Source organism: Rana temporaria, chromosome 5, assembly GCF_905171775.1.
Source record: "Rana temporaria chromosome 5, aRanTem1.1, whole genome shotgun sequence".
Taxonomy (NCBI): Eukaryota; Metazoa; Chordata; class Amphibia; order Anura; family Ranidae; genus Rana; species Rana temporaria.
The window spans coordinates 260,700,179-260,712,404 of record NC_053493.1 but is presented as its reverse complement, the minus strand read 5'-3'; positions in this window follow the sequence as shown (position 1 = coordinate 260,712,404).

Here is a 12,226-nt window from a genome sequence, read left to right as displayed (position 1 = left end):
TAAAATGCAGTAAAATAACACTTGCGGCAGAAATATATAGTGGCAGTTGTGCTTTTATTGCAAAATACTTGTGCTACCGTTAATCAAATCTATATTTTCAGCAAAAAATACACTCAAATAAATTTTAGTGCACACAAAAATACCATATACAGTTTCTTGGTAAAATAAAAAAAGATGAAGTTATGTTGATTAACCACTTCGGCCCCAGAAGGTTTTACGCACTTCCTGACGAGGCCATTTTTTGTGATACAGCTCTTTGCCGTTTTAACTGACAATTGTGTGGTCATGCGACACTGTACTGAAATAAAATTATTGTCCCTTTTTCCCTCACAAATAGAGCTTTCTTTTGGTGGTATTTGATCACCTTTGCATTTATTTATTTTTGCGCTATAATCAAAATTTTATATTTTTTACTTGTTGCTATAATACATATCCAAAAATGTATTCTTCTACATATTTTTGGTAAAAAAAATCCCAATAAGCGTATATTGATTGGTTAGCAAAAGTTATAGTACCTACAAAATAGGGGATTGATATAGGGACTTTAATTTTTTTTTTATTGTTTTTACTGGTACTGGCAGCAATCTGCGATTTTTAGCAGAACTGCGGCATTGCGGCGGACAAATCTGACCCTAGGTGACACTTTTTGGGGACTAGTGACACCAATACAGTGATCAGTGCTAAAAAAAAAATGCACTGATCCCTGTATAAATGACACTGGCAGGGAAGGGATCAAAGGGTTAAATGTGTTCCCTGGGAGGTGTTTCTAACTGCAGGGGTAGTGGATTAACTGGAGAAAAAGAGAGATTGTGATTCAGTTTAGTTGAAACACGATCTCTCTCTTTCCCTCTCTGACAGAGCAGTGGTGTGCTTTGTTTATATCGGCTCACCACTGCTCTGTCTCTCCTGTGAACGATCGGTGGGTCGCGGCGGCCATGGCGGCCGCTGGACCTGCTGATTGGCTCCCACTGTGTCCAATGACAGCGGAAGTGGCACGCCCCCTAAACCACGTGCACGGAATCATGTACAGGTAGGTGATATTGCGCACCTGGGGCGGTCTAGAAGCATTTAGGCAGATACCAAATATGTCAAGCCCCAAATTTACATTTGCACATGAAACTACAAAAAAATACTGCATCTAAAATTGTGTATAAGATAATGTTTTAAAAGCCTTTACAGGTCATTATTTACCAGTGTTACCAGTAAATGATGTGCTCACTCCTGCATGCACGACAATACCTGATATGTGTGGCACATTTATAGTACACACCCAATGCACATTTACATTCTTATGTGCATGTACATGAGACATCATGGGTCTTCTGAACCCCAGATGTCACCTCTGCACCTGTTGAAGTTGATCAAGCACATACTTTTTCTCTAGCCAGTTGATGTTTAACAGCTCTGGTATATTCAGAGATGAGTATTTCCAGGTTCATACTACCTATTGCAGATAAACTCACACGCTGTACCTGAGACCTGCCATTGAGGTCCCGAGCATCCAGGAGATACAGGTGAACCCAGGACACATGGCAGGGAGTTAAAGTTTGACACATTACTTCACGCGTAGATATAATCAGGTGTCTTTACAGCTGCTGAATCACTTCTACATGAAAGCCAGCATCTAGAAGTGAAAAGATAACCGGACAACTGGCTGCTACAATAGCCAAGAGTTTGTTTACAACCTGGACCTGCCCCTGGGATGGCAGAACAAGGTCTAAAGCCAGTATCCTATAAAATTTCAGTAGAATGATTTTACAGATCAAAAAGTGTCATATTTATCCACCTGCACGTTCACTTTTTTCACAAAACAGCACCACAGTAACAGTTTTTTGTCCCAGCACTATTTTAAAATGGTATTTGCTTTCAGTGGCTACGCATTAGTCCAGCAGATTCTAGTAGTGCAATCACTGGCTGTCATTGATAGCTGAGACCAAGTACCCACCACTAGTGATAAGCAAATTGGCCTGGGTTTGGTTTACTGGTTGTCTATGTGCCCATGTGTACCCATGTGTAGCTGAGAATTTCCATGGGGGACATGTACCAATGCACAAAAAAGGTTTTACATTTATTTTTATTTTTTTCAAATGCATAAAGGGCTACATTAAAAATACACAATTCCTTTAAATAACATGCTTGGGGGATACATTACACCTGTAAATCTCCTCAGTAAGGACACAGATAGCAAGCTCTTTTGCATGCAAGTCAGTTTAAGTTGCCCTTGAGATCATTTAGAGTTTTCTAACAAGTGCAATTGACCTGGACCTCACCAAAAGTAGTGCTTGCACTGTTTTAAAAAAATGCACTGCAACCAGATTGCATGGTACTTTTGTGCCATCCGATCCCGTGCAGGTAAACACATTGGGGCAGATCCACAAAGAAATTACGCCGGCGCATCTATTGATACGCCGGCGTAATTTCAAAATTCCTGCGTCGTATCTTTGTTTTGAATCCTCAAAACAAGATACGACGGCATCTCGGCTAGATCCGACAGGCGTACGTCTTAGATGCAATTTTTCGGCGGCCGCTAGGTGGTGTTTCCTTCGAAATCCGCTCGGAGTATGCAAATTAGCTGTTTCCGACGATCCACGAACGTACGACCGGCCGTCGCATTTTTTTACGTCGTTTTCGTTTGGCTTTTTACGACGTATAGTTAAAGCTGCTATATGGTGGCGTACTCAATGTTAAGTATGGCCGTCGTTCCCGCCTCGCATTTTGAATTTTTTACGTTGTTTGCGTAAGTCGTCCGTGAATGGGGCTGGACGCCATTTACGTTCACGTCGAAAACAATGACGTCCTTGCGATGTCATTTGGAGCAATGCACCCTGGGATATTTTAGGGACGGCGCATGCGCAGTTCGTTCGGCGCGGGGACGCGCTTCATTTAAATGAAACACGCCCCCTACCCGCTGAATTTGAATTCCGCGCCCTTACGCCGCGAGAGATACACTACGCCGCCGTAACTTACGGCACAAATTCTTTCAGGATTCAAAAAAGTAAGTTACAGCGGCGTAGCGTATTTTACATACGCTGCGCCCCGCGCAGATGTATGTGGATCTGCCCCATTGGGTTTGCAACCTGAATTTGGGGTGTCAATAACTTAACATTGACACCTGTTGCAAATCATAACTGCAGTGCATTTTGAATGGAGTGCAGGAAATTTCGCAGGTTTCTAGCACCGTGTTCTTGTGTGAAAGGGCACTGAGGTAACTAAGTAGTGGTGCTGGCGGTAGGGTGGCACCAGTACAAGTCCATGTCATGTGCTGCAATCAAGGTAAAAGGTGATATATTGTATATGATTAGAAAGATATGGTGCAAAATGTGTTTCAGGAGCTATGGATTTATTCACAGGTGGTGTATCCTTAAATTTACAGATGTATAGACAAAGGGAAGTTTTGTGGTGGGATTTTGGGGGGTGCCAGCAAAGAAAAAACATTTCAATACTACAATATGTAAAAAGTATAACAAAGTTTTTATTACATAAAATACAAAGTTAAAAAGGTTTGGCTATGCATAAAGTATGCAAGTACAATATAACATCCAAAGTCTAAATTGATAGAAAAAATTGGTCACTCGACAATGGCATTGGAGTGACTTATCCCAACATGTTTCGCCACTTGGGGCTTCCTCAGGGGATGTTTGAGAACAGTTGGATGTCGTACTGCATAGAGCAAAATATAGTTAAAGACATAATAATGACTTTAAATGCATCACAAAAACATTCATTTTACAAGACAGTATATGCTGTTGGCTGCCATGCCCAATACCAATCACCCACTCCCATTGGAGTTTTTTTTAACTGTGACTTGGTATTCGGCCAAATTGGTGGTCATCATAGGTCATGGGGTATTAAATCTATGGACAACTCAAGCAAGGCCCAGAAAGGGATTTAATAACCAGGATTTATCCAAAAATGAGATGTAGATGAGTTGATGAATATTAGCTTCAAACAATTAGTGAAGTGAATGGCACATGAAGAGGGAAAGGGGAGGAGGTTGTGGGAGTAGTTGGGGATGGGAAGGGCGTGAAGAGGGGAGGTTAAGGGGAGGCAAAGAAGGGACCGAAAAGAGGAAGGGGGAAGAAAAAAGGAAAAAGGAGAAAAAAGAAAAGAGGAAGAAAAAAGGAAGGGAAGGAAGGACGAAAAATTAAATTTAAATTTACAGAGTGTTCTTCTGTAGCTGCTGATGTGGGTAATACATCAGTTTTTACATGTGTCCTAGTCATAAGCTGTGAACTTAATTTTATGGACAAACAATTGCTTAGAAATAAATACAAAATGAGTAATTATTATTATTTTAAATTTTTTTGCAAGAAATTTGGCTAAGCTGCAAACACATAATGCAAAATCATAAATAAATCAAAAACGAAAACAAAACACCAATAGAACAAACAAATAGTTAATTGCATTTTACACAACTGTTAATGTTATTATATAGGACTCTTTACATAGTAAGCTATTTACATTCTTAAATTAAAAAATAATTTAAGCCTAGTAAATGATATTGATGTTCTTATTTTAGAACACAGGAGTACAAATTAATTTCCGCTTATTAGTATTTTTTCCTGCCACCATTTTGGCTTACTCATTTTCCTGTTTTATGTACAAGACGGTCTGTAGCCTCTAAATCCTATGCTAATTATGTTAGTGTAGTTTACCCTTTTTAGCTGATTAATTTGAGCACACTGCAGCGGGCAGCCCTGGAATATGTTCTCATTTTAGTATCAAATAATATGGTATAAAAAAAGAATATACATTACATTTATTATAAATATTTTTTCCAACATATATTGTTTGTTGAAATAATGCATGAACAAAACTCATAATACAGATGGCTGTGTAATAGTCATGACTAATACCTTATACAGTATGGTTATATGCTAGGCGAAGGTGGCTTATAGGATGATGGAGCTGCAATGCTATTAATACATTTTTCAACTCTAAAATAAAACAGCCAGACTGTTAAGTATAAAAAAAAAAAAAGTTTTTTAGTTTGTTTTTAGTTTCAACATGAATGAGTGGATGAGCAGCTGCATTACAAATACAATAAAGGGGTTATATTAAATCAGAGATACATTACCATTGCTGTTTCAACATGATTAAGGCAAATATATAACAGAGTGCAGTGAGAAAATATTAAGGGGCACTTGAAGAAGTATTCATTTGGGGGAATTTACCAAAAAAGGAACATACAGAATCCAGAGCAGCAGTGCATAATAATCCGTCAGCTTCCAGCTTCAGCTTGTTTAATTTTACAGCTTACCAATTCTTAGATGTGGTGGTACATTTTATTTCTATTTTTAGGCGTATTTCCTTTTATTTTCACCTGCTGATCCAGCTAGTAACTTCAGCCAGTTATTTTTCAAGTGGCACCCAACCTTTTTGGCACCGGAGAGCGTCTGCGTGGAAGAAAATTGTGCCAAGGCACGGGGGTGGGGGCGGGGGGAAGTCACGCGGGGGGTAAGCGATTTTATACTGGCAATTTGTCAGGGCAATGGCTGGTGTTAGCGCTTTAATCATCCCAGCATGGTGTTAGGGTGATTGAAGCACATTATTTCTATTAATACATTGTAATATAAAATAAATTCAACTCACCATAATGCAAAATTAGGGGGAGCCCTGAGAGTGTCACTTGCCACATTGCTTGCCTTCAGATCTAGCTTGTCACTTGCCATGTTGCCTGCCTTCAGATGTAGTGTGCCACTTGCCACACCGCCTGCCTTCAGATGTTGCATATCACTTGCTACATTGCCTGCCACCAGATGCAGCTTGTCAGTTGCCACATCGCCTGCCACCAGATGCGGAATGTCACCTGCCACATCGCCTGCCACAAGATGTGGATTGTCACCTGCCACCCTGCCTTACCACCAGATGTGGATTGTCACTTGCCACCCTGCCTGCCACCAGACATGGTTTGTCACTTTCCACGTCACCTGCCTTCAGATGCAGCTTGTCACCTGCCACATTGCCTGTCACCAAATGCAGATTGTCACTTGCCACGCTGCCTGCCACCGGATGTCAATTGTCACTTGCCACATCACCTGGCAGTGCCGCCAGATGTGAATTGTCACTTGCCAGGTCACCTGCCAGTGCAACCAGATGTGAATTGTCACTTGCCACATCGCCTGCCAGTGCCACCAGATATGGATTGTCACTTGCCACGTCACATGCCAGTGCCACCAGATGTGAATTGTCACTTGCCACGTCTCCTGTCATTTAGCAGGAGATCGGTGATGTGGGGAAGGCGGCGAGAGATAATGTCATCTCTCTGCTACCCTTCGCACCTCCGACATTGAAGAGACTGACAGAACACTGACTGTGAGGGTGGAAGAGTGGTGATGCAGGGCAGCGGAGAGAGATGTGGTCATCTCTGCTTGCCCATCCGCCTGCTTTTCTCATCCGCCCGCCCACTCGTTTCTGTCATCCACCCAGCTCTCCTGCCACCCGCCCGTCTCTCTCATGCCGCCCGCCGGTGGTTGGGGACCCCTGCTTTAACATACCAAACTTACAATGGTCAACTTATATTTATTATGTAAAACTTTCATCCTAAAAGAAACAAAAACTATTTCTGAAATTGATGAAAAATAGTGTTTGCTGGGGTTGGCTTTAATTTGTTGATCAAAATCTACTAGTGCATCTAACACTACCCTCTGCCCAGATTGATAGTGCTACTTTACAAAGGTGTTATACTTCCACCTCCAAGCGGGAGACACCTTAAAGCGGGACTTAGGTCTCTATACGTACCTGTCCAATGTCTTGCATGAGTGAGGGTCTGTAGCCCGCAAGTAATGATGTCACTCCTGCACATGTGCAGGGGGCCATCATCCCAGCACTCGGATATTACCACATACTCTGGTAATTAGGTTGTTGAGTTTCTGGTTGCATGTGTCAGATGGTTGGTAAAATAAAATGGTTTGGAAACAAAACTAATTCAAACTCATGATCGATTTAGATCATATTTACATATAATGTGTTTTGTTTTATTTTTTATTACCCTTGGTCCTCCTCCCAGGGTAAGGCTAGATGTGGATGGTGGTCCTCAGGCTCTTGATTCCAATCCTGGATAATTATTTAATAAAAGCTATTTAAGACTAATTAAAAAAAGACCTTATACATATACTGTATATATGAACCTGAAGAAGTGGAGTTGGAGACCCACGAAATGTATTGTGATTTATCATATTACCCCCCCCCCCCCCCCCCCCACCAGACTCTATTTCACATGAAGTAGCCAAGTTATGTAAAGTAGAGGGGCATGGATAACAATATATTGTGAAAAAATAAAGATCCTTGTGTATTATTTTTTATGTATTGCATGTCTATATACACATAATACAAGTGTTAGGCATACTTTTTAAGATTAAAAAAGGTGCGTATACTCCTATATTACTATACCCACAATTACAAAGGACAATATCTCATCACCTATTTATATATGTAAAAACATATTGTTTGACACAAAACCAATGTGACATTTTACTTTGAAAATGTATAAGCTACACAGTGTGACACTTGAACACATATGTAAGATCACTACCAGGGTCCACTGCCACTTTCCAAACATGCCCAATTATTCAAAAATTCACAAGAATGCCTAGCTTTTCCTCAGGGATACAATAGGAAACCATAACTATCACTAAAGCCTTGCCATTTATTATATATACATTATAGTCACAAAATCACAGGGTACATAAAGCATCTAATGACTCACTGTGGTCACTGGCGGGCGTAATTGTGTCACAGGCTGCTGACCTGCCCAACACGCATTTCATCTACAAGTGGATGTCTTCAGGGGACAAGGTTAATTTTAGACATAATTTGCAACATCTTTTAATGATTTTATAATAAATGGTTGAAATTATTAACAGTATGGCTTGTGTATTACAGTATTAGGCAGCTTTATAGCCCCATATTTCTAGAAAATTGTTTTGGTTTTTACTAGGGACTATGGTGCAGAGTGGACAGGCTGACTCTGAGTGCCACATCACGGTTTCTGCGTGTGAGAAGCTGCATTGATTGGATAATAGCTGCAGGGTCTTCCCATCACTGCAGATCTTTTCTTCATATTTCCATCACCAAGACGAATGCTGCATCACGTTCATCCTTAGTGGCCCCTGCAACTGCACTTTGCTGCAAAATGTATCTGGAGGTATCTCTATTAACAACTATATATACCCACAATTCCATCAAGACACCCATCGCCCCTTTGCTGATAATACCTGTTTATACATTGAATGTATGCACTATTATTATTATTATACAGGATTTGTATAGTGCCAACAGTTTTCCCAGTGCTTTACAACATGAGGGCAGACTGTACAAATACAATACAATTCAATACAGGAAGAATCGGAAGGCCCTGCTTATTAGAGCCTACAATCTTAGAGGGAAGGTCAAGTGATACAAAAGGTAATAACTGTGGGGGATCAGCTGATGAAGAAAATGAAAGTACAGTTGTTAGGTGGAGGTGGAATAGGCTTCTCTGAAGAGAAAGGTTTTCAGGGATTGCCTAAAAGTGGAGTTGAAGATAGTCGGACAGATTGAGGTAGGGAATTTTAAAGGATGGGAGAAGCTCAGGAGAAGTCCTGTAAGAGAGTTTGGGAGGAGGTGACGAGGGAGCTAGAGAGCAGGAGGTTTTGGGAGCAACGAAGCAAACTATTTGGTTGGTATTTTGTGACTAGGTTAGTGATGTAGCTGGGGGAAGAGTTGTAGATGGCTTTGTAAGTTCTAGTTAGCATTTTGAATTCAATTTGTTGGGTAAATGGCAACCAATGGAGAGATTAGCAGAGATGGGTAGCAGACGCTGAGTGGTTTATAAGGTGGATGAATCTGGCAGCAGAATTCATGATGCACTGAAGGGTGGGTTAACCTATTTAAAGGTAAGCCAATGAGAAGGGAGTGGCAGTAGTCGAGGCGAGAGATAACCAGGGAGTAAATCGGGAGCTTTGTGGTCTCATTGGCTAGGAAGGGATGTGTTTTGGAGATGTTGCAGAGTCAGTTCTTTTCAGTCCTTGTAGTAAAAAAACACATGCTGTGTCATTGCACTGCACAAGGCAGGAGCGTCTTATTACATTGCAGGGTAAATGTGTATAATTTATCAGGTTCAAAAATGAGTCACCACAAGCCACAGCTGCTTGAAAAGGGGCATTTTTTTTTAATTTACAATATTTGGGTACAGACACAAATTGAAATAATTCATATGTTGGGGTATGTTTGTTTACCATTGAAAATCTTGTGAAATATACTAAAAAGTTAAATTTATCAGTGCTTGAGTGATAGAAAGATACAATAATACGGTAAAGAAATTTTCACTAACTACTATCTAATCAAATCTTTTCCTTGCATTAGACACTCATATCTACCTTGCAGCTCTCTCCAGACTGGGGACCTTCACAAAACACTACACAGCAAATAGAAAGGGCACCAGCCTTTTTCCATATCTTCTGTAAACCTTTATAAAATAAATCGATCTTATACTCACAAAAGGTACTTCACAAATGAGCATATTGTATAAAATCCATCCAAGGTGAGTCCCACTGTACTAACTGGATACAGGATATCATCAACTTTTCATTCTACTAGACAGCACCAGGTCATTGCCTAAAGTGTGCTTTCTGCTGACATGTTTAAAGGGCTAATGAAGGGCTAATGTGTTTTCAAGGGTGCGTCCTTGAAATGCTGCTTAGTAGAATTGAAATTTTTATTCTCCAGCATTGTGTCCCTCAATTCAGACACACAGCAACATATGTAATATAATATATCCCTTTTTACTGCCTGTTTTCCCCTCTCTGAGCCAATTGAGTAATTCCTTGTAATAGAAAAACAGCATGACAGCATGTCAAAAAGACCTCAGATCTCATATTTACAATAAAATGCAATAAAAAAATTATAATTAAATCGTCATTTGAAAAAAAAAAAAAAATGTCCCTTTAAGAGCTATGGGCGGAAGTGAAGTTTTGACGCCGCTTCTGCCCTGCGATGTTTCTTAGATACTTAGATACTTAGATACCAAGCAGGAGAAAGGACCCGATCGCCTCTGCCGCTACCGAAGGTTCCGGTAAGCGTCAGAGGGCAGGGAAGAGCGGCGGGGGGCCCTCTCTCGTCACTGATAAAAGCGTTCTCGTGGCAAATCTGCCGCAGAGACCACTATTATTAGAAACCCACTGAAGAAGAGGATACCGGGATTCTGGCAGCTAGCTGCTGCCATAACAAAGATATCCTTCTTCAAAGTGCTGATGTATATCGGCGTGCGGCGGTCCAGAAGTGGTTAAAGAGTTTGTTAACCCCCCAAATATTAAATAAAGATCCTGTTCCTTTAAAGCGTGTTATACAGCACAGTGCTTGTGCTGTGTCATTTGGCCCCCTCTATCACCTGAAATACCTGGCTGATCCTGCCAGTTTCTACCTTCCCCCTGTACTTTGACCACGATACATCAGAGCTGCTGAGCCGTGACACTGTTGTCAATGTACTTGCCTCCGTCATACGCTCCTATCTGAAGTTCTCCTGTATCTCCCTCTGTCCTCCTCCTTCCCCTCCCTGCCTGTCATCTCTCACAATCGCTGATCTGCGCCTCTCCCCATTGCTTCAAAACTAACTGATGTGTATATCATCCCCTCTGTCAGATAAAAAGCTGTGTTTTATATATAAAAAAAGATTTCTACCTGTTTTAACAGGGTCATTCAGCGATCACATGACTCCAGGCTCTCAGCTCCTCTCCTCCCCAGCTGACGTCAGCAGGGAAATCTCAACCCCCTGTCCACTCAGACCCATATCAGATAGGGATAGCAGAGAGCCTGGAGTCATCTTATTGCTGGAAATCGCTATATAGCTTATCGCTATAAAGCACAGCCACTAGGGATGATATAAAGATGAGATAGTGGCTTAACATCCACTTTAAGGTTGAAATTAAGAGTTTCATTTTGATGTTTGCTGATGATAAACTATACAAAGAAATACATTTGGCTATAGCATATAGCACTTGCTACAGGAAGACCTTGTCAAAATAGGGGGGAGGGTAGCTACATGGCAGGTTCATTGTTGAAAAATGTAAAGTTATGCACTTGGGTGCTAATAATATGCATGCAAAATATTTATTAGGAGGGGCCCCTCTGGGAGAATTTGCTATGGAAAAAGATTTGGGAGTCTTTTTGGATGAATACCAACTACAGTTAACAAAACTAGCAAAATACACAAGATGCCAGTGGCAATGAATATGCACAGAGACAAGTACTGTATATGCATATGCAAGTGTAATAAAACATACACAGAGACTGTTGGAATGACGTATAAATGATGTGGAATAGAAAACATTTTTTTCCTGATAGCAACCAGTCAGCTTCCAGTTATTACTACTACAGTATAAAGTTGCAATTAAAACAATAATTCTGATTGGCTGCTATAGACCAGTGGTCTTAAAACTGCAGCCCAGGGGCTGGATGTGGTCGTTTGGTTGTTTCTATCTAGCCTTGGGGAAACTATTCTATTCACAACTGACACCAATGATGAGGCATCATTCCTGCCATGGACACCAGTGGTGGGACACTTTTCCTCCCACAGACACCAATGATGGAGTGCCATTCCTCCCACTGACATCAACAATACGGCACGATTATTCCCAGTGACACCAACAATAGAGCACCATTCCCTGAAGTGATATCAACAACTGGGCACTATTACTCCCTCTAAAACTATTGATGGGGAATTGATTACTTCCACTGATGCTGGGCTATTTTCTACTCCCACTTCCACTCAATTGATTACATAACTACTGAAATAAATCTACTGTACTATCCCAGAGTTCGCTTGCTTAAGGTGATTGCCGCCTTATTAGTGCACTTTCAAAAAAACAAACAACAAAACATTCTGTTGTACCAGTGAAAGACAACCTCATAAATGAACTGTATGGTAAAAGGATTGCAATCAGGAAATGAAAGTATACCGTTTTGAAACCCCAAGAGCACCCAACAGCAGAGTGACTGTAGGCCTGTTCCACAAGCTTCTTTCTCTCAACAAATGAACTTCTGCCTTAATTGTGTACATATTTCAGGAGAACCCTCTGCAAAAGAAAAGTAAAATGCCCAGTGTTGTAGCCTAGCATCAATGCTATAATAATAGCTCAGCCTTCCAACATATACAGGTGCTTACACAGTGAGCTCATTTCTCAGTCCAGCCAGCAAATGCCTCTGATGGGTAACAGAGTGGCTTAGTGGCTACTTTGCATCACTAGAG